The following is a 27,712-nucleotide window of genomic DNA, read 5'->3' on the forward strand; positions in this document are numbered from 1 at the left end:
AAATTATTAACGGCATTTTGTTCCCGGTCTTTTTATGAAGCTTTGAACAACCATTCTGAAATAAACAATTACGTTATCGAAACAAAGACATGATTTTTTTTATCAATTTATTATTTAACCTCAATTTTATTTAGCAATCTTATATGTTTGTTATTCTTCTCTCTTCATTCGCTCATTCTTCTTACGTTGTGAAGTAAATTACACGTTTCATGTGCTGCTAAGATTCTGGTTATAACCACACGCTTTTACACTTAAACGTGAGTTTAATCGACATTGTCCGCACATGTCAGCCTGCAAGCCCCTATCATTCTATTTCCACTGACTGTCTTCATTTCGACATAAATAATGTATTGAAAAAGAACGCCATGAATGTAGACATTACAAAAGTCTATTTTCATTTAATAATAATTTATCTTTTTGTTTAGCAAGTGCCATAAGCCAGATTATGAAAAGATAATGTTATGACGATAATATTCTTCTAAGCTGCACACGCGGTTCCTAAGACATAAGTTATTTTTGACGTATTCATAAGTTCACCATTAAAAATTATGGTTTTAATCGAAAAATGAAAACAAAATTGCCGAAAAAGATAATTTCATATGAGTTTAACAGTCTTTATACAGTTATTTCTTGAAAAGTTTATATCTTTGATAAAATCGCATTAGAAAGAATATAGCTTCAACAACATACTATCGTACACTATGGGTGGTGACACAATTATATGATAGAGATTTCTCGAGTCTCGTTGAAAGCCAAACGAGATATGAGAAGAACAAACGATCAAGGAGAACTGAGTTTTCATCTTTAAACACAACACGATTTTTCTTTAAACCTTATGTTTTATACTGTAAAGTAAACATGTGTACATAATTCTGATGAAGGATGAGATGTTAGTTATAAGGAACTAAAGTCCATAATTAAATATTAAAATCATATTTCTCCTGAAATACCTCAGGCAACAATTACTTGCTTCATACGACCAGAATACCTGTTATTTATTATACTTTCAACCATATTGGTTATTTATTCAGCTTTAAATTTTTGTATATTTTATAAACACTCTCTTTCAGTAAGTTTATGTATGATTACATGGTCTTGATCTTCGCAGTTACTGAATAACTTTTTACACATCCAATATTGCCTTTAATCGAGTTGTTTCTTATGATTTGTAGCATATTATTACTTATTTCTTCTCGAGTTCTTAGGTATTCTCTTTCACATCATTTGAGGTTTGGGAATGAGAAATCTTTTAACACATTGAAAATTATAAAGTTAATGTTTTTGATTTAATTTTAATTTAACATATATACTGGTATATTGCCATGTGCCACAAAGAAACACAAATAAAATAAAATAATAGCTGTTGCTAAATTTCTTTATTTTATGTTTTTCTGAGTAAATTATTACAATAACCAAAATCAAATTTAAAATATTCTGCAACTACATAACGTGTATTGTTAGGCTATCAAATAATAAAGTTTCATTCATAAGTATGTTCAGTTCACCAAGGATATGCTAAATTAATTCTCAGCAAGTTAATTCTCAAAAACTATACACACAAGTATCTGATTCAATGATTTGAGTTTCTAAAAGTTTAGATACACCAAGATACAAAATACGAACAGTAGAAGCAACTTGATTATTACAGTTAATATCAACCTCCTCCAAAACCCACAGAAACATATCTCCCTCTTTATTAGCTACTGTATCCTACTCTCCTGCCATCCATCCATGTTTGCCATTCAATCCTTTTTCCCAACGACTATATCCGCTAGTACCAACGAGTACACTAAATTTATGGCCTCGAGATGCATACCCGACTCCGTGATTTTGCCTTGCTAAGGAGAGATCATTTCGATTGTTAGAAGAGTAGTCAAATTCTCCAAGATCTTCACCTCTGACTAGAGTAAATGTCGCCAAAATTATTGCAATACATTGCAGCTTTTCCTATATAAAAAAACGATATATATTGAAGCAGTAGATAAATAACGTAATACGTTAATAGAAGTTTTGAATTCAAAAAGATTTACAGCATTTAGAGAAAAATGGCATCGACAGAATTTTCCAGTATTGACAAAATACAGATAAAGGATTTTAAATATCGAATATTGAAAGTTATTCTTTATAGTGATCACGATAAACATGAAACAAAATCTTTCTTGGCATTGTGGTAACGATACAGATTATAGCAGTTTAAATACAGTTTTTGTACGCTTACCATTTTCCGTTTAAAGAATTTCATTACCGAATTGTTCACTCCAGTCTCGGTTCACTCTCTACCAACTGTAAATGTTAAGAGTGTAAAGCGAGAGAGTTTGTAGAACAGTGATTTCACTGATGAAAAACACAAGATTATATAGTTGAAGTCTGCTGTATCAACGGAAAACGTGACATACAGAATGATACGTGAATGGTACACTTTTGCCCAATCATAGTGCGAAGTATAATACAGGAACTATCTCTGCCAATAGGATGAGAATGAGCTGCAGTGGTTTGATGATATGAGAGAGGAATTTTACGTGCAATGAAATAATTACAGTTCATAATGGATACCATCAAACACGGATCAACATGTGGGCAAGTTCTAATTACCAATATAATATTGTTCACTCAGTAATGATAATATTTTAAGTCATATGACTAACAGATTATCTCAGACAAAAATATTGATAGAGTTTGTTTTCCATCATTGAATTGTTCTACCTTAAATAAAAACAAACAAACAAACAAAACTTTTCAAGGGAATTCTGATAATGATTATATTTATTTACGAAGTAAGAAAATTTCTCAAAGAAAAAAATACGAGTCTTGCATAATAACGAAGTTATATTATATTAATCTCAAATTTTAAATAGAATTAATGTAATAATAATACATCAATTTTTCGTCCTGCCATCGAAATATCTGGAATGTTTTTCCCTCGAAATTAAGACGTTAAAGCCAAAAAATTGATAAGGTTTCTGACATTTTAAAAGTTGTTTGGTGAATTGCAGTAACTAATACTTAAAATATTCTAACTCATTTAGAATCAACTTCTGCTGTTTCGTCTGGTTCGCATCATTAAATTTAGATATGCATTATAACCTTTATAATGCAACTTATCACAACTTAAATGGTAAATCGTCAAGTAGATGAAGGTAATAAAAATATCAAAAGATAAAAACTGGTTGATTCCTTATAAATACACTAAGTTTTTAGTTATGTTAGAATAAAAGAGAAAGCATTACTGATGTAACTATCGGGTATGGATATGTATATTTTATAATACCAATTAGTAAGTATGATTAGTTATTTGCTTCAACTGCTTAAAAATTCACTCTAAAGTTAATAAATTCTACTTAGAGGGATGATTTACTTGATGGCGAGAGTTCTCATTCTTTTTGGGCTACAGCAGTGACCTCACACAGCTCGAGACTAATATGATTTGTCGTGAAAACAAATGGTGTATATCCTAGAATACAGTACAGAGATTACAGACCGTATACTGGGTTCGTCTATTCATGCTGCAGAGTTTAATTGATAATTAACTTATTTAAAAATAATCACATGCTGTACATACGAATGTGACTTCTCTTTATATTTATATATATGTGTATATATATATGTCAAAATTTTAATGAATTTATTTATTTTAATTCTATGCAAACAGAAAGTTGCGATGAATTTACTAGTTTTTAACATATTTCTACTGAATAGTTTTCTAAATATGGAAGTACTAACGTTACGGCTATTTTTGAAACCATACAGTGTTTAATTGGAATGTGGGGGAATTATGTATTTACTGTTCCATCAGTTGTGAATTTAACTTTTCTTGCAAGTCAGGAGTATTAACTATTTATGGTTTGATACACTATAATTTTATCATTCAACTATCTGTTACATCTCTCTAAACTAACTTAAGAACAGTTTTGCAGATAGCCCTCGTGTAGCTTTTCGAGAACTTCCACACAAACCAAACAGAAGATATTTTCATTGTGAAAAAATTTTGAACTAGCTATATTGAAAGCTCTGATTGTAAGCATAGTCGCAATGTTAAGTTGAAGTATTTTAATTAAAATTGATGAAATATGTATGTAAGCCAATTTACAAGGGTGTATAATTTACTTAATGGCGAGAGGTCTCATTCTTTTGGGGCTACAGCAAAGACGTCGCAATACTACAGACCAATAAGAATTGGCATGAAAACATCTGGTGTTCATTCTAGAAAACAGTACACGGATTACAGACCATGTAATATGTTTGTTCATTCTTGCTGTAAAGTCTAGCGTTCTTATTGCCTCAAGTCCCCATCCATCTGTTGGAACTTCCAAAATAACACTTATAGCGTTGTTGATAATTATCTCGACAAGAAAAAAGGACACGCTCTCCTTATGTTTGTTTTGAATTTTTGCGCAAAGCTACACAAGGGCTATCTGTGCTAGCTATCCCTAATTCAGCAATCCAAGACTAGAAAGAAGGCGTCTAGTCATCACCACTCTTCAGTCTGAATTTTCTACTCTTTTTAATAAATTAGAATTTTCTCATTCACAAATTATGTTTGTTATTTGTATCGCATCTTCAATTATCTCAATTGTTGAGAAATCACATTTTAATTACATTGTTTTCGCTATTAGCTACAAGTCATTAATTAATAGCAACAGAGCCATTTTATTTCTCATAATCATTTAATAACTCCGAATATATATAGGAATACAGATATTAGTAGATACAATACAAATTTAACAAACTAAGAAATTCAAACTTGTTTATGTTTTTTTAAATATAACAGCAGAAGATAGTTTTGATAGTTGCGGGGCCCTCAAACTTGTTTAATTAAGGCAGTTATAAAGACTTTCATATATATATATATATATGTAAATATAACAACAGGAGACAAATTTTTGACAGTTGCTAAAAATAATCATCAGAAACAAAAACCTCGACGTTAGAAAATGTTTTTTAAAATATATTAAAAATATAAATTTTTAATAAAATCATTTTGCCAATGAAAAGTTCAAGCACTTTCGGATACAATGACGTTATAAGCATGATGGTTATTCTATTCATTAGTTAAGTGTTTTATCTTTTAGAGGACAAATTTTACCGGCTTGTATTCTTTCTGCTCAGCAGTTCCATGTTTGTTTGTTTGTTTGTTTTGAATTTCGTACAAAGCTACTCGAGGGCTATCTGTCCTCGCCGTCCCTAATTTAGCAGTGTAAGACTAGAGGGAAGGCAGCTAGTCATCACTACCCACCGGCAACTCTTGGGCTACTCTTTTACCAACGAATAGTGGGATTGACCGTCACATTATAACGCCTTCACGGCTGAAAGGGCGAGCACGTTTGGCGCGACGGGGTTGCGGACCCGCGACCCTCAGATTACGAGTCGCACGCCTTAACACGCTTGGCCATGCCGGGCCACTTTCATGTCACAAGTAGCTATGTTTAAGGTCCTGCCGTTCAGATGATGTATTTGTAAAGTCTTATTCTGGTGGATAATACCAAATTCCAATTTGCAAGTCTAAGTCAAATATGTATATTTATTAGGCCTACAAGCAACCGTTACATGGATTAGCTTTAAATTCTGTTGATAGAGTAGTCAATTGGTATATGAATGTTCATAGTTTAAAAAAAAAGTGGTAAATAGCATTTGGATTACAAACTTGAAACCTCCATGTAGATAATGTACTCATTTGTTGGACTTTGGATAAACTTATTAGAAGTCTATCTGATCTAGCCGAACATAATTTAGCAGTGAAATACTGGAAGGAAGGCACCTAGTAATCCCTACCCATCGCAAACTCTTGGGCTTCTTTTGATATAGTTATAGAGCGTTTTTAAATATGACATACAAATACTTATTTGAATACCTAGTCTACAGAAAAGAAAGGACTAATATAATACAAAACGAAGATACCCAAGAAATTTTTATTACTAGTATGTTAGACTTTTCAATTTTTCTGGTTTATCAGTACAAGTAGCAAAACAATTTGAGAGATTCACCCCTAATTATTCTATTATATAAGAAGGTAGAATTCGTCATATTTTTTATTGGACTTAAAATTTATTTTTTCTGAAATACAAAATATGATTATGATTTACTTTGTTCGACTTTTGTTCTCGAAAAACGATCATTTGTTGGTTCGTATTTTTGAGTGATGTTCGTTTTCCTTATATAAATACATCAGTAATAAAATCTATTTCCCGTATGAAGTCATTTAAGTGCAAATTAACATTATCACACTAAAGCATTCGTGATTATTCTTCTGAGTTAGATATTTACACTTTATTATTTTTTGCTCTATCTATTAAGTTTATAACTTAATACATGGAATTTAAACCTTTGCTTGGAGTAAAACTAAGCTTTCAAAATGTGAAGAACAATTACCAAATGTGTTTGGTTGACATTAAACGAATTAATATATTTTAAATTCTTTGTTATTTGTAACTAATTATTAAATCAGTTTTCACGAGATTAATTTTTATGTCTCCTGGTGAAATAACGGTAAGTAATAAAAGGCCCAAAATTCAATTCCAGTCAGTAGACAGAGTGTAAATAACTTATTGTGTAACTTTGTATTAAATGTTTTTGCGTGATATGAATTTTGTTTATGTAAATATATCAGCAAAAAATCGTCCTTGTAGAAAGTCACTCAAGTGCAATTTAACATTATCACACTAAAACTTTTGTAGTTATTGTTTTCAGATAAAATAATTCATACAACTAATTATTCGCTTTGTGCATTCAGTTCAGAACTCTACAAAAGAAAGTCAAGTCTGTACTTTAACTAAAACTAAACTCATTTCAAAATGTAAATAATAACTGCAAAAATGCGTCTGGTTTACATTAAACAAAATAATATGTTTTAATTTGTAATTAATTATTAAACCAAATATTTTTTATATCATCATGTCAGCGGTTTGGTTATACAGACCCAATATTCAACTGCAAGCAAGCGTACAGAGTGAGGGCATTAGAGACAGCTGGAAAAAACGGTCCTCATGTTGTGGTTATAAGGTTTTCCTTCAACATCTCATCCCTTATTCAAGTTTTATTAACTTAAATTGGATTTCTCTTCATTAAATAAGAGATGTGATCACACTGATTGCATATGAGTTACAAGACTGTGACGACATACATTTTTTTTACATGTAAGTTACCAGACTGTAATGAGAAAATATTTGATGTGATATAGTATATGTTTTGGACAAAATAAATATTGTAAGAGATTATCCTGATTATCGTTGTTCCACTGATACAATATTTGATATCTCATGAATCCATTATAGTAGAAATATAGGTATATAAATATATAAGATTGCTTCAGATCATTATGTACTTATCTCTATCAATTAGCTATTATTTTACGACAAAATTTCTCCGATTAATTGTTGTCGGAAATGACTCGATCATATTATTATAAATATTCGTCCTGTTTAGCGAAACAGACAAAGAAATCAAGTTGTATAACATTGAGAGATATTGCTTTTTCATGTATATGAAAGGTGAGACAGTAATATTTCATCATGATATCAGCTTTCAGTCCTTATACAGCTTGTTTTAGTGAGGTTTGTACAGAAACTGAGATCGCAGTGAAAGGAAAGTATTCTCCAACAAAAGACTATCTATCGTACACTGTAAGCAATGAAACAATTATAAATTGGAGACTTCTCAAGCCTCGATGAAAGTCATGTGAGATACAGAAACAACAAACGATAAAGGAGAATTTGGTTTTCGTTTTTAAACACAACATAATGAGAAACATTCTTCTTTTTTTCTTATGTTTTTTTACTCTCAAGACAAAGATATATATAATTTTGATAAAGGATGAAATATTAGTGATCAAGAACGAAAGTCCATATTTTAACAATGGACTGAAACTAAGCTCATTTAAAAATGTGAATAACAATTGCCAATACGACTCTGGTAAACTTTAAATGTAGTAATATACTTTAACTTATTTATTATTTATAATTAATTATGATATCACATTAGAAGTGGCTTATTTTTATGTCCCCATATGAGTTAGCGGTAGGAATATAAAGACCCAATATTCAATTGTAAGCAAGCATAGAACAAAATCAGTTATCCAGTAAGACATTATCATAAATGAATAAATTTGGTTGTTTCACTATATAACGTGATATTTAATATTTAAACACTCTTTTCGATATTCAACAGATAGATATTATTTTCTCTCTTGTATATTTGTTTCTAATAACAAACCAAAAGAGACTGCTATCTGTGATCTGGTCACTTCCTCTTTCGAAACCAGAGTTTTATACGCATAACCCTCAAAACTTAAATAACAGTCAAATCCCTGGAGGTATTTTCTTGGAAAGATAGCGTAGAAAAATAGAAGCAAAGAAAGATTGAAAGTGCAGTATGTAGAAAGTTTTACAAAATTGGAGAATGTTGGTTTTGTTATATAATGTATCAAGTGTGGATTTTATAAAATGTCTGTTTAATTTGGATGAAATTCGTAGATTTAAAATATAATTTGTAATTTTCCTTTTCTTCTGTCTTTTTCCGTATGAAAATTTTTACAATGTCCAAATGTCTGACTTTCCCACTTCATTAGCCTGTTTAATGTAACATAAAGGTTGTTTAATTTTTGTAATCAGAGACTTTTTTGCGTTTTTCAAGAATGAAGTTGATATATACGAAGGATTATTTCAACGAGGTTTTATAACATTAAATGTAAAACTTAGACATCATTAAAAGTAACCTTTCTTATTCTTATTCCAGTGCTATATCTCATGCATAAAGATTTGTTTTTCAAAGGAATGTAAGTTATTTTTACAAGGATAATACAGATTTTGGATGCATGTTTTGAAATATACTCTTGAAAAAAAGAAACGCAAAAAGCAAAATATGAGACAAATTGTTAAAAAGTTTATTCCGGGTAGTTCTGTATGACATGTGTGAAACTTTGCACATTCACTGCTGAACATCCAAAGTTGGTTGAGGCAGTAGACGTTGCAGTGGTGGTTCTATCCCGAAGGAGACGTAACCGGATGTTGCGATCTTGTTCGGGCGTGGCCACATGAGGTCTGTCAGATCGTGGACGGTCACGAATTGATCCATGTTGTTGATGACGATTCCATAGCCTTGTAATGGTGCTTGGGTGGACATTCACAGCTCTGGCAACATCTGATCGAGATTCGCCTGCTTCCAAGCGAACAATGGCGTTGTGCCTCAGTCAGTCTTGGCGTAACTGTATTGCGTGTCGGTGGCTTAACACTGAGCTATGGAAACCGAGAACCCGTCACTTCACAAGTAGAAGTTGTGATTGAGTTTTATTAAATGTAGAGTTGTCTGTTTAGTGATATCACAAACACACTTCTATAAAAGTTTTTTTTACATTTCGGTTGTACAGAAGATTGTGAAATAAACCGAAATTAAATGTTGTACGTGCAACATCCTTTTTTTTACAAAAACACAACACAATTTTTAATAAGAACAAGACTATCTCTATGTCTATAAGTCAGAATTTGATTATATCTCTTCTTGATGTAATTTTATACATAGTACTGAGAAATTCAAATAATGAAAAATTATCTTTTGAACAACTGAAACCACTTTTAATATATCAAATTATTACAGTTTAAATGTGTAAAATTTTGAGCCCTTGAAATTGAATCAAATTCCTACCGGATTTATAATTACTAATTACTATTAGTGAAAAAAATGTTTTGTCCCTTTGTGGGTCACATCGATTAGCCTGCTGGAATGAATACAAATATTTATCAGAGCATATATTTTCAGAACAGATATAAGCGCCCTAGAACGTGAGGAAATAGTGAATAAAATAATTTCATGTTAGACTTGAATTGCTATCTATAACAAATTAATGTTAATGGTATGATTATTTAAAATAAAAATATAATATTGCCTGTAACAATACAAACAATAGCTTACAAAATATTTTAAACTAAACACACTGGTGAAGAGAAAACAATTACGACATTTACGTCTATGAGGTGGGCCCAGAATGGTCAAGATGCTGGTGGCACTCGACTTTTGGTCATTGGGTCGCGGGCTCGTATCTCCGTCACACAAGATATACTCGCCCTCCCAGCCGCGGGATGTTATAACTTGAAGGGCAATACCACTAATCATTGCTAAAATGGTAGCGAAACAGGTGGTGATGACTAGTTGTAATCCTTCTACTAATATACTTCTAATTTAGAAGGACAACAAGCATATGTAGTCCTCATGTAGCCTTACATGTTTAACATAATAACATATGTGTATGTTTATAAAAATTAATCACAAAAACATGGTATAAAAATGTTTCCACTAGAGCATCAGCATTGCGTTTCTTGAAAGGTCCACGTAAGGCATAAAAATAATCCACATGTAACCTTGCAATTGATAATATACGTTTTAAGGAAAGAAATAATTTAAAAGACAGTTTCAACCAATTAATTTATAGTTTGTTTCAAAGTAAGACGTTGAAAATTAAACCATGTTATAAATGAAACAATCATACTGTAATTTTTGCCTCAACATCTTATAAACTCCAATTATTTTTATAAAATCAACACTGTATTTTATCATGAACAAATAAAACAAACATTATGTTTTGTGGGCGGAAATAGTCCTAGTTAGTGTAACTTACAATGTGTTGTTAAACTGCTGCTTCTCTTCTCACATTTCACTCCTGATTTATAGGTATTTTTTTCATATCTATATGTTTATTTAGCACAAAACTAAACTACAACCTTTATGTTTTCTGCCCACCAAAGGTTTCTACTATTAAATTTACAGATATTTCCGCTGTGTTACTGGTTGGATTTTAAGTTCTGTTTCATGATAACATTATTGTTATATACTGAAGTACTGAAATTTCATGTGATAAAGGTCTACATTATAATACTCAAGGTTGGGTATGGCATAATGTTTATCTACACGGCCTCTGAACCCACAAATCCATGTTTCTCTTCTAGAAACATGTCGTATTGGTTATGAAGTTACTGTTTCACTTTAATTTTCGTAATCTACTTTTCTTGTATTTCCTATTATTTCACTTCAATATATCATTCTGCTTTTATTGTATGTATGTTTTTTTACAGCCAAGTCCATAATTAAACAGTAAAATCACGTTAATTACCTAAGTCCATAATTAATTTTTACGGAGGACAAGAATGTTTGTTTTTATTTTCTCTATTATTTACGTGATTTATATAAATAATTTATATGATATATAGATTTTTCTTATTTATCATAAACACTTCTTTATGTAAGGGTGTTTTGTTTTGATTTTTGCGATTACTAGATATATTTTGACGGTCAAGCTTACTTACATATTAATCTTATTTACCAGTTTATTTCTTTTTTCCTTTAAAAATTGTTGACATCATATGAAACGTTTGTTTTGATTTCTAACATAGTGTAATTCACCTGTTCCAAATGTGGGCCTAACAGTAGAATTACTGAGATATTCCTTTATATTCTACTCTCATGTCACCACCCCGAAAATATCCATCTTTGTAGCCACGATAACCTTCATTACCATATCTTTCTCCCTCAAAACTTTCTTTTCCAGCACGACTACATCCTCTACTAACAAATTTTCCTTTTCCACTACTACCAATCCATATACCTTGTTTTCCATCATGTCAGTATCCTCTAGAGCCAACGTATCCTTATTATTCACCACCTCCAGTTAATTTCTTTAAGATCTTTGCTTTTGACTATAGTAAAAATCGAAAAAAACTATTATAACACAGTGCAGCTTTCAATGTTAAAAAAACAGTATATTTTGAAGCAGTAAATAAATGACATAACACGTTATTAGAACTTTTAATTTGGCAAAGAGTTTACACCATTTAAACAAATATAGAATCGAATAAATTTTTCCTTTGTTGATAAATTGCTGATAAAGGATAATAATATCAAAATGTGAACGTTATTGTTTACAGTTATTACAGTAAATATGAAACAAATTATTTCCTAGTTTTGAAGTAACGAAATGGACACTACCAGATTAATATAGTTTTTTTACATGTACCATTTCCTGTCTGTAAAATGTTTACTACAGTCTCGGTTCAGCCTGTTGAAACTGTAAATAATAAGAGTGCAAAGAGAGAGTTGGAGAGGGCTTGTAGAACAATGACTTCAACAATGAAAAACCCAAGATTATGTGGTTCATGTCTGCAGTATCACAAGAAAATGATTCACATAGAACGTTACGTGAATGAACCAGTTTTGTCCAATCACAGTATGAAATACAATGTGGAAAATACTACTGCCAGAAGGATGAGAAAGAGCTGTAGTAGTCTAATGATATAAAAGAGGAAACTTCTTTCCAGCATCAAACATGGAACAACGTAAGTTGGCTGTATCAACTTAAATGTATTATTTTGTGAAGACAGAAAGAGTAATAATACTTTTACTCATATGATCATCAGTTTATCTCAGACATAAAATATAATACAATTTTTCCATCATTAAATTTTTCAACCTTAGATTAAAAATAAACGAACAAAACAAGTGAATTCTGATATATTTATCTACGCAGCAAGAAAATGTCTCAAAGAAGAACACATGAGTATTGTACAATAACAAAGTCATATAATGTAATTTGTATTCTTAATTGGATTCCACGCAATAAGAATATGTTAATTTTTAAACCTGCGTTGAAATATCTCAAAGACACTTTCGCCACAAAATCGATGTTTAACATTTTCAAAATTGTTGCGTGAAATACGGCTACTTCAGTTAGTTATGAGATATTAATCTAATATTTAGAAATTTGTAACTCATTTAGAATTAACTTCTGCTGTTTCGTCTTCTTTGCATCAGTGTATTTTAGACATGACAGCTTATTATGCAATTTTTCGCAAAATTCTCAGACGGCAGATATAACATGGCCACATTGTGACGACTATTTAAATACGCGGTGAGACTCCAAAATCGTTCGAATACAATACATTGAACTCTGGATTTAATTATAAGTAATTCTCTGACGTTTTCTTTTATTGTTGTTCCAAATGGTGTTATTAGTTGTTGTGGTTACCAGTTTTAACTATTTTTGAAAATCATATTTCCCTTTAAAACGATAAACATACAAAACATTGATCATTATACCAGGCAGTTAAGCAGTCATACCATGTTGTTTGCTCCAATTCATATTCCGGGAGTGAATAAATTGTTTGTGTAACTTATGTTTGTCTAAATGGTGTAAACTCTTTGCCAAATTAAAAGTTCTAATAACGTGTTATGTCATTTATTTACTGCTTCAAAATATACCGTTTTTTTAACATTGAAAGCTGCACTGTGTTATAATAGTTTTTTTCGATTTGAAAATAATTGATGTAGTTTATTCAAAATAGAAGATTCATGAAAGAGTTCTTAAATTCCTGTAATATTTCAAAACATGTTTTCCATATTTAGGAATAATGGATATTCCTTTGAAAAACAAGAGAGTAATCATGATACATAGTAATGGAATAACAATATGCAAGTTTACTTTTAATGGTGTCTACTTTTGATGTTTATTGTGATAAAATCTAGTTGAAATAACTACTTGAATCTATCATTTGACAGAAGATCGGGAACATTACAACTTACATCTTAAATCCATAAATTTCCTCTAAATCAAATGCACTTTCTAAAAAATTTCCCCTTAATACATTATATAACAAAACCAGAATTTTATAGTTTGGGAAAACTTTTTCGACAAACACTTTCAATCATTCAAATGTTTTCCCGAAAGAAAACCGCAGTCGTTTAAAGGTAACTTTGGAGCTTACCAGTATAAAATTTGGGGTTCCATGCAAGTTGTGACCAAACCACAGATAGCAATATGTGTTAGTTTGAGCTTAGCAACAAATAAACAATTAAAACGAAAGACACCTATTCGTGAAAATCACAAAGTTTATTTATTTATAACAGTGTCCTACTGAATAACTGATTTTGTTCCTGGTATCCTATACTTTAAGCGACTTTAAAGACACATTCATTAGAGATATGATTATATATTTTCAAATACATCAAATCTTCTATTAGCCATTAATGTTATATATTTTTCATCAACATCTTAGAAGGGTTACATTACACACCTCTTGTCCATAGGTTCACACGCACAGATGTATATACAAGCGGTTAGAATTTGCTAAGTAGGCGATGGTTATAATAACAAGAGGGGTAGTCTGTTTAGAATATCAGCTTCTAATCAACAAATAAATATCTCTAAAGATGAAGGAAATATTAAACAACTGATAACAATAATATACGGATCTAATTAAATATAAACACCAGTACTCATGTTGATATTCGTCAGCGTAACGTAGAGTGTGAAAGAATATCAGTTCCAAACTTTCGTTCGTAATGTTATCCTGTAGTTTCTAAACATGATATATTTTACTACTAAGAGATATTAAAAATGTGACTGTCATCGGCTAATCACCATTAGTTCTTAATCATTACTTTTCACCTGCACATTCCTTTTACGTTATGATGTCAAAAGGTTAAATATATTTTTAGTATCTCATAGTCATCATAGTTATATAATGTATTAAGGGGAAATTTTTTAGAAAGTGCATTTGATTTAGAGGAAATTTATGGATTTAAGATGTAAGTTGTAATGTTCCCGATCTTCTGTCAAATGATAGATTCAAGTAGTTATTTCAACTAGATTTTATCACAATAAACATCAAAAGTAGACACCATTAAAAGTAAACTTGCATATTGTTATTCCATTACTATGTATCATGATTACTCTCTTGTTTTTCAAAGGAATATCCATTATTCCTAAATATGGAAAACATGTTTTGAAATATTACAGGAATTTAAGAACTCTTTCATGAATCTTCTATTTTGAATAAACTACATCAATTATTTTCAATTTATAATTATTTGATTTTGTATTTCAGGGTATTATTTTCATAAATGAAATAAAAGTAGTTACTTAATACAGTGAAACTTGTACAAACTAGTTCGTGATTTCAAAAGTAAAATAATTTTTCTTCAAACTGGTAGTGATTCTTACATAATTATGACAATATAATGCATACAGAAGAATTTATTCACTTTAATAACTAATTTAAAGAAAATGATTATAGTTTCAACAAACTTTTTAATCTTATGAAATGAAAACGTCATAAGTAGTCTTCTGTTTGAAAACTGGCCCGGCATGTCCAAGCGTGTGGTAAGGCGTGTGACTCGTAATCTTTAGGTCGCGGGTTTGCATCCCCGTCGCGCCAAACATGCTCGCCCTTTCAGCCGTGGGGGTGTTTAATGTTACAGGCAATCCCACTATTTGTCGGTAAAAGAGTAGCCCAAGAGTAGTCTTACACTGCTAAATTAGGGACGGCTAGCACAGATAGCCCTCGAGTAGCTTTGTGCGAAATTTAAAAACAAACAAACAAAACAAACAAACTGTTTGCAAAGTAATAAAGTCGTTTGGGACTACTCTTTTCTACTTAAACTTAACTAATACCATATTTCTCATGAATTGTTTTGACATTTTTACAGTTTTCAGCTATAAAGGTGCAAGTTCGTGCCTGTCTGTATAATTGTCTATCTGTAGATGTGAACGAAATAATAAATAAGATTGTGCAAGTTGCTGTGCTGAATTTTAACAAGATATAAAAGAAGAAAGTTATGATTGATGTTTGACATGTGGCGCTATCTATTGAGTGTTATCACAAACAAACTTCTTTAAAAGTATTTTTATACTTCGGGAAATCAAGGTTCAAAAATAAACCGAAAATAAATACAATAAGTTCAACATCTATTCTTTTAACAATTGAACACAATTTTCAATAAAAGTTCTCTCATAACAACAAAAACATGACTTTCTCTATGACTTTATGTCAGATTATGATTATACTCTGCTGGTGTAATTTTAGACGTAGAAGTGAATAACTGGATTTCTTGAAACATTACTTTTTTAAATAAATGTAAGTAGTTATAAAATATAAAAACATTACATTTTATACGAGAAAAATTCATGAAAAGTTTGACCACTGCAAACTGATTCGTCTTCATCGTTTTTGCCTTGTAGTTATATGTACTACAGAAATTAATTGCTAGTAGTAATATCCGTTCTATTAGTAGTGTAAACATGTCTGCTGCCACTATAGGTCACGTAACTTGTAGAGGAATACTTTATCACCACGTATATTCTCAGAACTGAAATAAACGTCCTGAAATTTGTAAAAATTGTAAATCAAATAATTTATGTCACGATATTTTAAAGTGAAAACGGTTCTCAAAAGAAGAAACTTTCCACATTTTCAACCAAGTTGTGGGCGTGGCTTGGTCCAATAGTTAAAGGCTACTGATTAGTATCTGATGTTCGCAGGTTTGTATGTCCATCACAATCAACATGCTCGCCTCTTCATCAATGGCAGTATTATGTAACAGGCAATCCCAGTATTCGTAGGAAAAAGAGTTGTCTAAGAGTTTTCGGTGGATGGTAGTGTCTAGCTTTTTTCCATCTAGTTCTACTCTGTCAGATGAAGGACGGCTAGTGGAGGTAGTCCTTGCGTTGCCTTACAAGTTTAACATAATAAGAAAGTTTTTTGACCTGTTCGAGCTGTATCAATCTTTATTCTCTAATAGTAGCTACTAGTGTTGGACGACATTCATTGCTGTAGCATATTAGTTACCAGAATGTGATGAGATCGACTGTTGTAAGATATGAATTAACAATTAAAATAATTTCAATTGTTGTAGTGCATGCGCCGACCAGAATAAATATAAAAAGATATTAAACTTGTAGTCATTGATTCAACTGATATAAAAGTTTATAATTTTAATCTACCATACGAGTTTAGTCAATTTTTTTAGAAGAACTTCCGATTGTCAGGATATGTACATATATATTGAGATTAATATTTATTACTCCGATATATTTTAACTCTGTTAATTAGCTATCATTTTGTAACAAAAATTACTTGATTTATTGTTCTATGAAACGAGACGATCACATTATTACAAATATTCGTTCTGTTTGTGGAAACATGCAAAGAGATAAAGATGTAACAATGTAACAATTCGGTTATTGTAGAACACTGAGTAATACTGTGTTTTTAATGTATATGAAAGGTGGGACGGTAATATTTCATCATAAAAACATTAAAGTTTAGAGGCTTTAGTCTAATAGGGATAAATTCATAATAGTTTGTAAACTTTGACTTGAACAACACGCTATTTTTAACAGTTATAACTTTAAGTTTCTTTTTCTGAAATGTAAACAAGTCGTTTATTTGTACGTATACAAAAAAAAAACGCTTATAAACATTTTTACACAAGTGTTTCAGCATTACAATAAAGAGTATTTGTTCAACATCCATATAATGCGGAAAATAAGAAGCATTGATTGGGGCAAAAAGTTCGCAATTGATATTATACGGTTGTATGAAAGAAAGAGATTCAAAGACAGTTTAAACCAATTTAATTGTTGTTTGTTTCCAATTAAGACACTGAAAATTAAACAATATTCATATTGAAACAATCACACAGTAATTTTTGCTTCGACTATTTATACATTTCTATTATTATTATTATAATAACAACAAAGTGTATTCTATCATGAACAACTAAGAACAAATGTTTTCTGAGGGAAAAGAATTCCGGTAAGTTTAAGAAATATAAAGTTGTCAAATTGTTGCTTTAACCCTGTATTTTATTTGCTGTTTGTAGTTATCGTTTTTCTCTTTATGTTTGTTTCTTTTGATACTTAGCACAAAGTTACACAATGGGTTATCTGTATTATGTCCAACACAGGTATAAAAACTGTATACAAGCCCACAAAGAAACCACTAGGTCACTGGTTATATTTCCAGTTCTGTTTAATGATAACAATATTGTTATATATTAAAGTGTTGAACTTTTACATAAAAAATCATTATTACAGTAATTGTAAAATGTTATTCAGTTGATCATGTCCCATGATCAGTTTTTATAGAGACGAGTGTGGCTTTGTGGTTAACTGCTTGTAGTGTGAATCCACGTATCCACTGTTCGCTTCTATCTCGGTGAGAGTCTGTGTCTGTTAAGAAAGTGACAATGAAACCACTATTTTGTGATATAAGAGTAGCCCATGTATTGGTTGTATGTGAAGTAGGCCAGATACCTTGTTTCTATTTATCTGTTAGAAACTGGAGTGACATATCATACTGGATGATCGAGCAAAATTATTTGATTTTACAAATCTAGATACACGGTTCCTAACACATAACAGTTATTTTAACATGTTTATAATTTTGTCATTTACAAATTATGGTTTAAGTCAGAAATTGAAAACAAAGTTGCTGAAAAAGATAATTCCATATTGGTTTAACAGAAAGTTTAGGACATCATTTGTCATATTACCAACTTTTACTTCTTATATAGCTTTTTGTAGAAACGTTTGTATCTTAGTTAATATCGCACTAGAAAGGAAAATAGCCTCAAACAACAGATTGTCGTACACCGTCTAGAGCCACGTTAAAAGCCATGAGAGATACAGCAACAAGAAAAATCAAGAATAACTAGGTTTTCATTTTGAAATACGACAATGTTAAAAGGCTTTTTGTTTACACCTTATGTCTTACACTGTAAAGTAGAGGAAAACTATATATATATATATCCTTTTCTAATATCTATATAATTGACAGACACTTCTTTTCATTAACATTAAGTTTGGTTATATGGATTTGGTTTTCGCAATTTCTCGATACCTTATAACGGACCTCAATACTTAAATATTACTTTTTATTTCTTTATTTTTTTTTGTTGTTGTTGTTACCATTTCGAGAGTTGTTTGTTACGATTTTTAGAACAGTGTATCTCATTTGATCTCGATTTGCTCAGGTATTTCTGTTACATATCATTTGAGAATTTGGATTGTTACCAAAGTGCAGATTATGAAGTTCATGTGCTTGGTTTATTTTAACCTAACGTATATGTTCGTTTATTGACATGTTAATAAAAAGCATATAAAATAATATAATAGCTGTTGCTAAATTTCTTTAATTTGTATAAATAAATACAATAACCAAAATTAAATTTCAAATATTCTCTAACAATATCAAATGTACAGTTAGGCTGTAAAATAATAAAGTTTCAGTCATAAATATTTTGAGTTTGAATAACAATACGATAAATTACAGACGACAGCTTGTGAATTCTTTAAACTTATTTACACATGCTTTAGATTTAATGGTTTGTGTTTCTAAAAATGTAGATACATCAGGATACAAAATACCAATAGTAAAAGCAGTTGGATTCATATCCACCTCTTTCAAAACCTTCAGTATAAATCTCCATCATTTTCCACTACTGTGTCCTGCTCTCCTCTCATTTCGATTGTGAGAAATGTACCCAATTTCTCTAAGATCTTGTCTCGGTTCATTTTCTTCACACTGCCAATGATAAGTGTGCAAAGCGAGAGAGGGCAAGAGCCAGTAGAACAACGACATCACTGTTGAAAAACACAAGATTACATAGTTACAATGTCAACGGAAAAGGGGGCAGTCAGAACACTACATGAATGTCTTACTTTTGTCCAATCACCGTACGAAATACAAAGCAGAAAATGTATCTGACAAGAGGATAAGAAAGAACTGTAGTGGTCTCACTATATGAAAAAGGAAATTTACGTGTAATTAAATAATTAGACTATATAGTGAATATCATTAAACACTAATATACCAGGATCAATAGGTGGACAAAATCTATTTAATTATATTCATATAATTTAAGTATTATATTATGCAGACAGTAATGATAATACTTTGAGTCATATGACTAACAGATTATCTTAGACAAAAATAATGATACATTAAATCAATAATATTGATAGGATTAATACGTTTCAAACAGATGAAACTCGGCGTAAACATGATACTTGTCGTACTTTCAACTTGGCAAGAAGTGAAACACTAGTTGTGTAATTGTGAAAATAACGCCTTTTAAAACTTGTTCCTTTTATTAGAAAAATAATCGTTGTATTAATTCTATGAGTAAGATAACTAATAGAGAACACCCAACGAAATTTTAAAGCTAATATTGTCAAATAGAAGAGTCTGATGTATGATCGTTAATGTGAATCCCACTGAAAATAAATGATTTATCGGTTAAGAGTTCGCGTACAGTGATTTTTGAGAATGACAGTCTGGACACGCCCCGTGTAGTGATAACACGTTTTGATATCTGGTTTAGTTGATCAGCCTTTGCTACGAAAGCTTTCTTATGTTAGCCGTACTGTTATTTTAATCATTATAATAAAACTCTACCGTATAGTAGACTGAAGTATACGTAACTTTATATATTTTCAATAAATGTTAATAAATTAATATTTTATTATTCATAAAATATATTTGTTATTAATATACTTTTGTTTGATCGTATCTTCAATCATTTAAATTGTTCTAAAATCACAAGTTAATTACGTCATTTTTTCTTAGCAACTAGTGTTTAATTAATAGATACAGAGCCACTTTACATTTCAAGGATAAAGATAAGTAACTTAAATTTCTTCATAATAACTTTTTATGAGGAGAATATATATAGCAGTACATATATCAATAATTACAACTCAAATTAGACAAGGTAACGAATTCTAATTTTTCAAACACTAGATGGACAAAATAGGCATTTTGCGTTGTTAGACTCAACCACTTATTTGAGTAGAGCTTCGAAAAATGAAAATAAGAAAAGGGAAAATAAAAATAAAAACGTTTTTAGCATTTAATAGAGAAAATGTGAACACTATGAAATTAGTCTAAATACTAGCTGGTCAAAAGTTTAAGACCTTACCAAAAAGAAGTCGTAAACAGGATAGTAAATTCCCAATAAGAGGTTTCAGTAGTGAGTTGTACGGCCGTCATTGCGAATAACGTCAAACATTCGCTTTGGCATTTTCGATATAAGCGTTTGCAATAGGCTGGCTGAAATGTTATTCCAAGTGATGAAGATGGCTTAACAAAAAACATGCGCTGTTTCGAATTGACGTCATTTCTATAGACTTCTCTTTCCATCCATCCCCACATATTTTCAATGGGGTTCAGTTCGGGAGAACACGTTGGTTGGTCCAAAAAAGTAACGTTATTCGCCACGATAAAGTCCTTTGTCCTGCGGGCATTATGGATTGCAACGTTGTCGTGCTGAAAGTTCCAGTCATTTCCACACAAGCGAGGGCTTTCAGACAATAAGGATGCTCTCACCAACATGCAATGTTGCCAGCTGCTGTTTGACGGCCCTGTATAACCTGAAACTACATTGTTCCATGGAAGGAGAAAGCACCCCAGATCTTGATGGAACCTCCTCCGCTGTATCGTGTAGAAAATGTCTCTGGTGGGATATCCTTAGCGTGCCAGTAATGTTGGTCGCCATCTGAACGATCCAGGTTAATGTTTTTTTCATCAAGGAATAGAAGCTTCTTCCACTTGTCTATGTTTCATGTTAGATGCAGGAACAGAAATATGCTATTACTGGGGGTCTTTCCTTTCTCAAAGAATCGACTCTCTTCACGTAACATAAAAATATAACGATCCATGGCTGAAAATCCCGTAATGACCAAATATGCTCGATTTATGAGCTGTGGGGGTGTTATTATGTGACGATATCTTCTACTAATCGTTGGTAAAAGAGTAAGACAAGAGTTGGCGTTGAATACTAAATGCTTTCTCTCTATTCTTACACTGCTAAATTAAGACAGCTAGTTCATATAGCTCGTTGTGTAACTGTGCACGAAGTTCAAAAATAACCCAGGGCTAAAGGCTACAATATTAGGTAGAACTGAAATTGGAAGCTGCATCTCTGAGATCACGAGTCATGCTCCCTTCCATGGCCAATGTTGACAATGTAATAGACCCTTACTAAATATTGAATACAACGACTTACTTGAATACCTAGTCTACAGTAAATGAAGAACTAATATAACACACAACCAGAATGTCAACGAACTCTTCACTCCTACTATATTCGATTTCTTTATTTTTCTCCTTCATCAGTGTATCTGCTTTTTGTTGATAACAAAGCCACTTCTCGCTCAATGCTTAGTCCACCGAAGGGAATAGACCCCATGATTTTACCGTTTCTTTTAATTTCGCGCAAAGTTACTCAAGAGCTATCTGCGCTAGCCGTCCCTAATTTAGCAGTATGAGAATAGAGGGAAGGCAGCTAGTCATCACTACCTACCGCCAACTCTTGGGCTACTCTTTTACCAGCCGTGGGGACGAGCATGTTTGGCGTGACCGGAATTCGAACCCGCGACCCTCGGATTACGCGTTGAACGCCTTAACACGCGTGGCCATGCCCGGCCTGATATTACCGTTGTAAATTTATCTTTATTAGTACACCAATAGTAAACAGATAGTGAAAGTCACATCTGATGCCAAAATGTTCATTTATTTCCTTACTTGTACAGTTGAAAAATATTTGTTAAAGTTAGTTTTGGCAATAATATGTGTTTGTTCCAAAAATAGTGAAATAAAATATATTCTTCAAATGTCGTAATTGATGTTGTTGTTTTTGTTGTTTTGAGTTAAGCACAAAGTTACAGAATGGGCTATCTGTACTCTGCTCACCACGAGTATCTAAATCCGGATTTTAGCGCTGTAAGTCCGCAGACATACCGCTGAGCCACTGGGGGGCGTCGTAATTGAAATCTTGCTTTAACAATATGATAGTCGGTAAATGCGTCGCCATCTTAAAAGAAAAATATGAGTAAATTTCCATGCAAAAAACAAAACAAAAGAATCTTTTGTTTTTATTTTTAAAATACGAAAGATATTACGAGCTATAAAAGGTTTAAAATCATCATTAAATTAATAACAACGTAAAATAATTAATATGCTATACTTTTTAGCACAAAGTAAATGATAAATTTTATTCTTTTATGTAAAAAGACAATGAAAATAAAGAGAACACATATGAAATAGAGAAAATGAGGAACCAATATTCAACTGCAAGCAAGCGGACAGAGTGGAAATAATTTATTGTGTAGAAATGACTGCGTTGATGACGAAACAGCCTGGCATGACCAGGTTGGGTAAGGCGTTCGACTTATAATCTGAGGGTCGCTGATTCGAGTCCCCGTCGCACAAACAGGTTCGCCTTTTATGCTGTGGAGGAGTTATAATATGACGGCAAATCCCACTGTTTTTTTGTTGTTAAAAAAGTTGCCCAAGACTTGGCGGTGGTTGACGATAATTAGCTGCTTTCCCTCTATTCTCACACTGGTAAACGAGAGATGGCTAGCACAGATAGCCCTCGTGTAGCTCTGCGCAAAATTTAAAAACAAACACGACAAAATATCACCTAGCAGAGATACCATGAAATTTGGGCCGTTGAATACATTAATGATTTTAGTTATCACATTTCAATTTCAATTTTATTTATGTAAAATTAACAATTCATGAAAAAAAATTAAGTTAAGAGTTCCTTAGGCCAAATTGTCACAGAAAAATTGAAATAAATAGAAATATATACGCATTTAAAACGTTTCTGTTTTAAACATAGTGAATTTTTGAAAGAAAATATTATTTTTTTAAAATTCACATCAAGATATGAAGTTTATTTTGTTTAATATTAAGTAGAAAATTTCAAACACTGTTCTACCAACCAGGTATCTAAACCTGGTTTGTGGCGTTTAAAGTCTGCAGACATACAAGATGCATAACTTGAGTGTGTGTGTTATTATATCTGCCTTTTCTAAGATGGTTATGAAAGAATATAATATTAATGGATAATAGAAGATTTCATATGTTTAAATTAAGTAATTCCACTTCCAATAAATGTGTTTATAAAGTCGTTTATTCCATCCTAAAGATTAAAGTATGTGATAGCATCGAACAAAATCAATTATACATTAAGAAATTATAATAAATGAATAAACTTGGTGGTTTTAACAATCTAACTTGATATTTAATTTTTAAAGACTCTGTTTGATATTAAACTAAGAGATATTACTTATTTGTTGCTAACCATAAACCAAAATAAATTGCTATCTGTGATCTGCTTTTATACCGAGTTTTATACTCATAAGCCTCAAAAATTAAATTACCGTTAAACTACTATTGGAGGAAATTCATAGATTTATAATATAAGTTGTAACTTTCCCTTTCTTCTGTCATTTAACAGTATGAAAATATGTTATATGTTCAAGAGTTTGTCTTTCCTACTTCATTAATGTGTTTAAAGTAAAGAAGTTATTAATTTTTGTGATCAATTTAATTGCGCTTTGCAAGAATAAAGATGGTATACATGTAAGATTATTTCAAGGAGGTTTTATAACAATAAACGTCAAACTTAAACACCATTAAAAGTAACCTTGCATATTGTTATTCTAGCACTATGTATTGTTCTTAATGTTTTGTTTTTCAAAGGAATATCTATTATTGTTACATAAAGAATGCAGATATTGAATACATGTTTTGAAATATTTCCGAAATTTAAGAACAATTTATTAAATATTCGAAACTAAATAAATTACATAGTTAGTTTCCAAATTATTATTAATCGAATTTCTATTTTAGGGTATTAGCTTTATAAGTAAAATAAAAGTAGCTACCTAATACACTGAAACAAGTACTAACAAAACCGTGAATTCAAGAAAATAAATATTTTTTGACTTGGTAGTGAAGGTGACATAATTATTAAAATATAGATTCATACAGAAGTTTTCATTTGATTTAATAACTAATTTTAAAAAAAAGAATATATCTTCAACGAACTTTATTAAACATATCAAATGAAAACAGTCATATGTAGGCTTCTGTTGACAAACTAATAAAGTCTTTTGGAACTATTCTAAACTACTTAAACTTGGTACAAGATTACTCATGAAATATTCAGAGGTTCTTTGAGTTTTGTACTATAATGAAACAATGGTGTGAACGTCTATGTAACTATTTATCTGTAGATGTGAACGAAATAATAAATACGATGGTGTTATATACTGTTCTGAAATTTAACATCTCAAAATCAGAATTTGTGATTGAAGCTATGATGTGTAGCGTTATCTGTTGAGTGAGATCACAAACAAACTTCCATATTGATCATTATACCAGCTTCATTTTTTGGGGGGAATAAATTGTTTGTGTAACTTATTATTAACTTATGTATTTTATTTAGAATAAAGAAAACTGAACCTGGTTGTTTTTTTGCTTACTTAATTTCTATTCTATTAAGCTTTAATTTAAATACTTTTAGAGTAACAGGTTATGTGTTTAAGAATGCAGTTTTTGTTTCGGTGAAATGAAGTTTTTTATTAAGTTAGAAAATAAAATATGATAACTGTGACATACTAAAAATCTGACATCATCACGTAACAGGAAATTTCCGCATGAAAAGGAATGATTAAGAACAAATAGTGATCATCCGATGTCAGCGACCTTTTTAGTTTATCTTAGCAGTAAAATACATTATTTTATAAACTACAAGATAACATTTAAACGAAATTTTTGAACTGATATTCTTTTATACCATACGTTACACTGATGAATCTAATCATGTAGACAGAGGTTTATATTGAATCAGATCCGTATATTATTAGAATTATTATTATCCATTATTTATTTGCTTCATAAGAAGTTGGTATTGTAAACAGATTCCCTTCTTGTTAATATAACCGTTACCTGTTTAGAATACTCAAGTTTGAAAATAAAAGAAGTGAAAAACAAACTCTTCCTTCATCAACCATTCACACACTGGCAATATTGAAAACGCATACAATATAACCACTAGTATATTCATCTGTAGGTGAGAACGTATGGATAAGAAGTATGTTCTCAAAACTTGTAAATTGATTTAGGTCAAAAAATGAAAACAATGTTCCTAAAAAATGAGAATTCTATATCATTTTGGAAAGTTTGGGACATCACTTGTCATAATAACAACTTTCAGCCCTTATATAGCTTTTTCTAGAAAAGTTTGTATCTTAGTTAAGATCACACAAGAAAGGAAAACAGTCTGAAACAACAAACTATCTTACACCGTCTTGAGCCACATTGAAAGCCATGAGAGATACAGGAGTAACAAACGACCAGGAAGAACTAGGTTTTCCTTTTTATCACAATATAGTGAAAAGGTTTTTCGTTACACCTTATGTTTCACACTGTAAAGTATTTATCAATTTACATCTTTTTCTAATTTCTGTATAATTTATAAACATTCCTTTTCAATAACTTTAAGTATGGTTGTATGGATTTGTTCTTCGCGATTTCTCGATACCTCCAACAGGCTCCAATACTCAAATATTGTTTATTTCTTTTTGTTGTTGTTGTTGCTATTATGCAAGTTGTTTGTTATGATTTTTAGCATGATGTATCTCATTTGTTCTCGATTTGCTCATGTATTTCTGTTACATGTTAATTAAGGTTTTGGAATAAGAAATCTTTTAAGTGCAGATTATAAAGTTCATGTGTTTGGTTTATTTTATTCTAACGTATATGTTCGTTTATTGATATGCTAATAAAAAGTAAATACAATAATATAAAAGCTCTTGCTAACTTTCTTTAATTTATGTAAATAAACACAATGATGAAAATGAAATTTAAATTATTCTGCAACTGTATAAAGTGTATTGTTAGGCTGTAAAATCATAAAGATACACCATGATACAAAATACCAATAGTAAAAGCAACTGGATTATCACCATTCATATCCACCTCTCCGAGAACCTTCAGTACAAATCCACATTATCTTCTACCTCTTAGGCTGTTCACAAAGAATCTAAAATCTCCTGTTATTTTTGGAAGACCATATTGTCCAGCACCTCCAAATCTGCCAAATTCACCATCTTGACGTAACTTTACAACGGAGGGGTCAATTACATTGTTATAAGTGTGCTCAATTTGTTTAAAATCAACGCTTCTAACAAGTGTAAACGTCACAAAAATTATTGCAATCCATTGCAGCTTTCCCTAGATCAAAAAAGAAAATGGTATATCTTGAAACAATAGAAAAATAACATAATATGTTAATAGATGTTCTATTTTGCCAAGCTTTTATAACGTCTAAAGAGATATCACATCGCAGAATATTTCAAGTATTGATGAATTACAACTAATGCATTTCAAAATCCGAATATTGAAGGTTATTGTTGGAGGCTATAATGATCAAATTAAATATGAAACAAAATTGTCCCTAACTTTGTAATAATGATTCAAATAATACCAGATTGAAAACTGTTTTTGTTCCCTTACCATTTTCCGTCCAAAGAATTTCATTACCAAATGTTTACTTTAGTCTCTTTACACTGTAAATGATAAGCGTGCAAAGAAAGATAGGGCAAAAGCCTGTAGAACAATGACTTCACTCATGACAAACACAAGATTATATAGTTTAAGTCTGCAATGTCAACGAAAAACGTGGCACTCAGAACGCTACGTGAATGTTCCACTTTTGTCCCGTCACAGTGCGAAATACAGTGCAGGAAATATCTCTACCAATAGGATGAGATAAAGCTGCAGGTGCCTTATTATATGAAAGAGGAAACTTACGTGTCATGAAATAATTACAGTTCATAGTGAATATCATCAAACTATACTAGGATCAACAGATGGGCAGGATCTAATTAAAAGTATTATATTATGCAATCAGTAATGATAATACTTTGAGTCATATGACTAACAGATTATCTCAGACAAAAATAATGATTCAGTTTTCCATCATTGAGTTGTTTTATCTTAAATTAAGAAACAACCAAACAAAATTCCTCAAGTGAATTCTGATATTGATCACCTTTATCTACGCAGTAAGAAAATTTCTTAAAGAAGAAAATATGAGT

General features: G+C 31.0%; 2 long non-coding RNA genes across 2 annotated transcripts; both read right to left on the reverse strand.

Moving 5' to 3' along the window:
• Positions 1–1,357: 1,357 nt before the first annotated feature.
• LOC143258020 (uncharacterized) lies at positions 1,358–2,337 on the reverse strand. The gene is made up of 2 exons (XR_013032092.1): positions 2,219–2,337; positions 1,358–1,947 (listed from the first exon to the last, which is right to left on the reverse strand). It is a non-coding gene; the product is annotated as an uncharacterized LOC143258020 (long non-coding RNA).
• Positions 2,338–26,383: 24,046 nt separating this feature from the next.
• LOC143255939 (uncharacterized) lies at positions 26,384–27,333 on the reverse strand. The gene is made up of 2 exons (XR_013030930.1): positions 27,129–27,333; positions 26,384–26,846 (listed from the first exon to the last, which is right to left on the reverse strand). It is a non-coding gene; the product is annotated as an uncharacterized LOC143255939 (long non-coding RNA).
• Between the last annotated feature and the right edge of the window lie 379 nt (positions 27,334–27,712).

The sequence above is a fragment of the Tachypleus tridentatus genome, chromosome 7 (assembly GCF_004210375.1).
Source record: "Tachypleus tridentatus isolate NWPU-2018 chromosome 7, ASM421037v1, whole genome shotgun sequence".
NCBI classification, from domain to species: domain Eukaryota; kingdom Metazoa; phylum Arthropoda; class Merostomata; order Xiphosura; family Limulidae; genus Tachypleus; species Tachypleus tridentatus.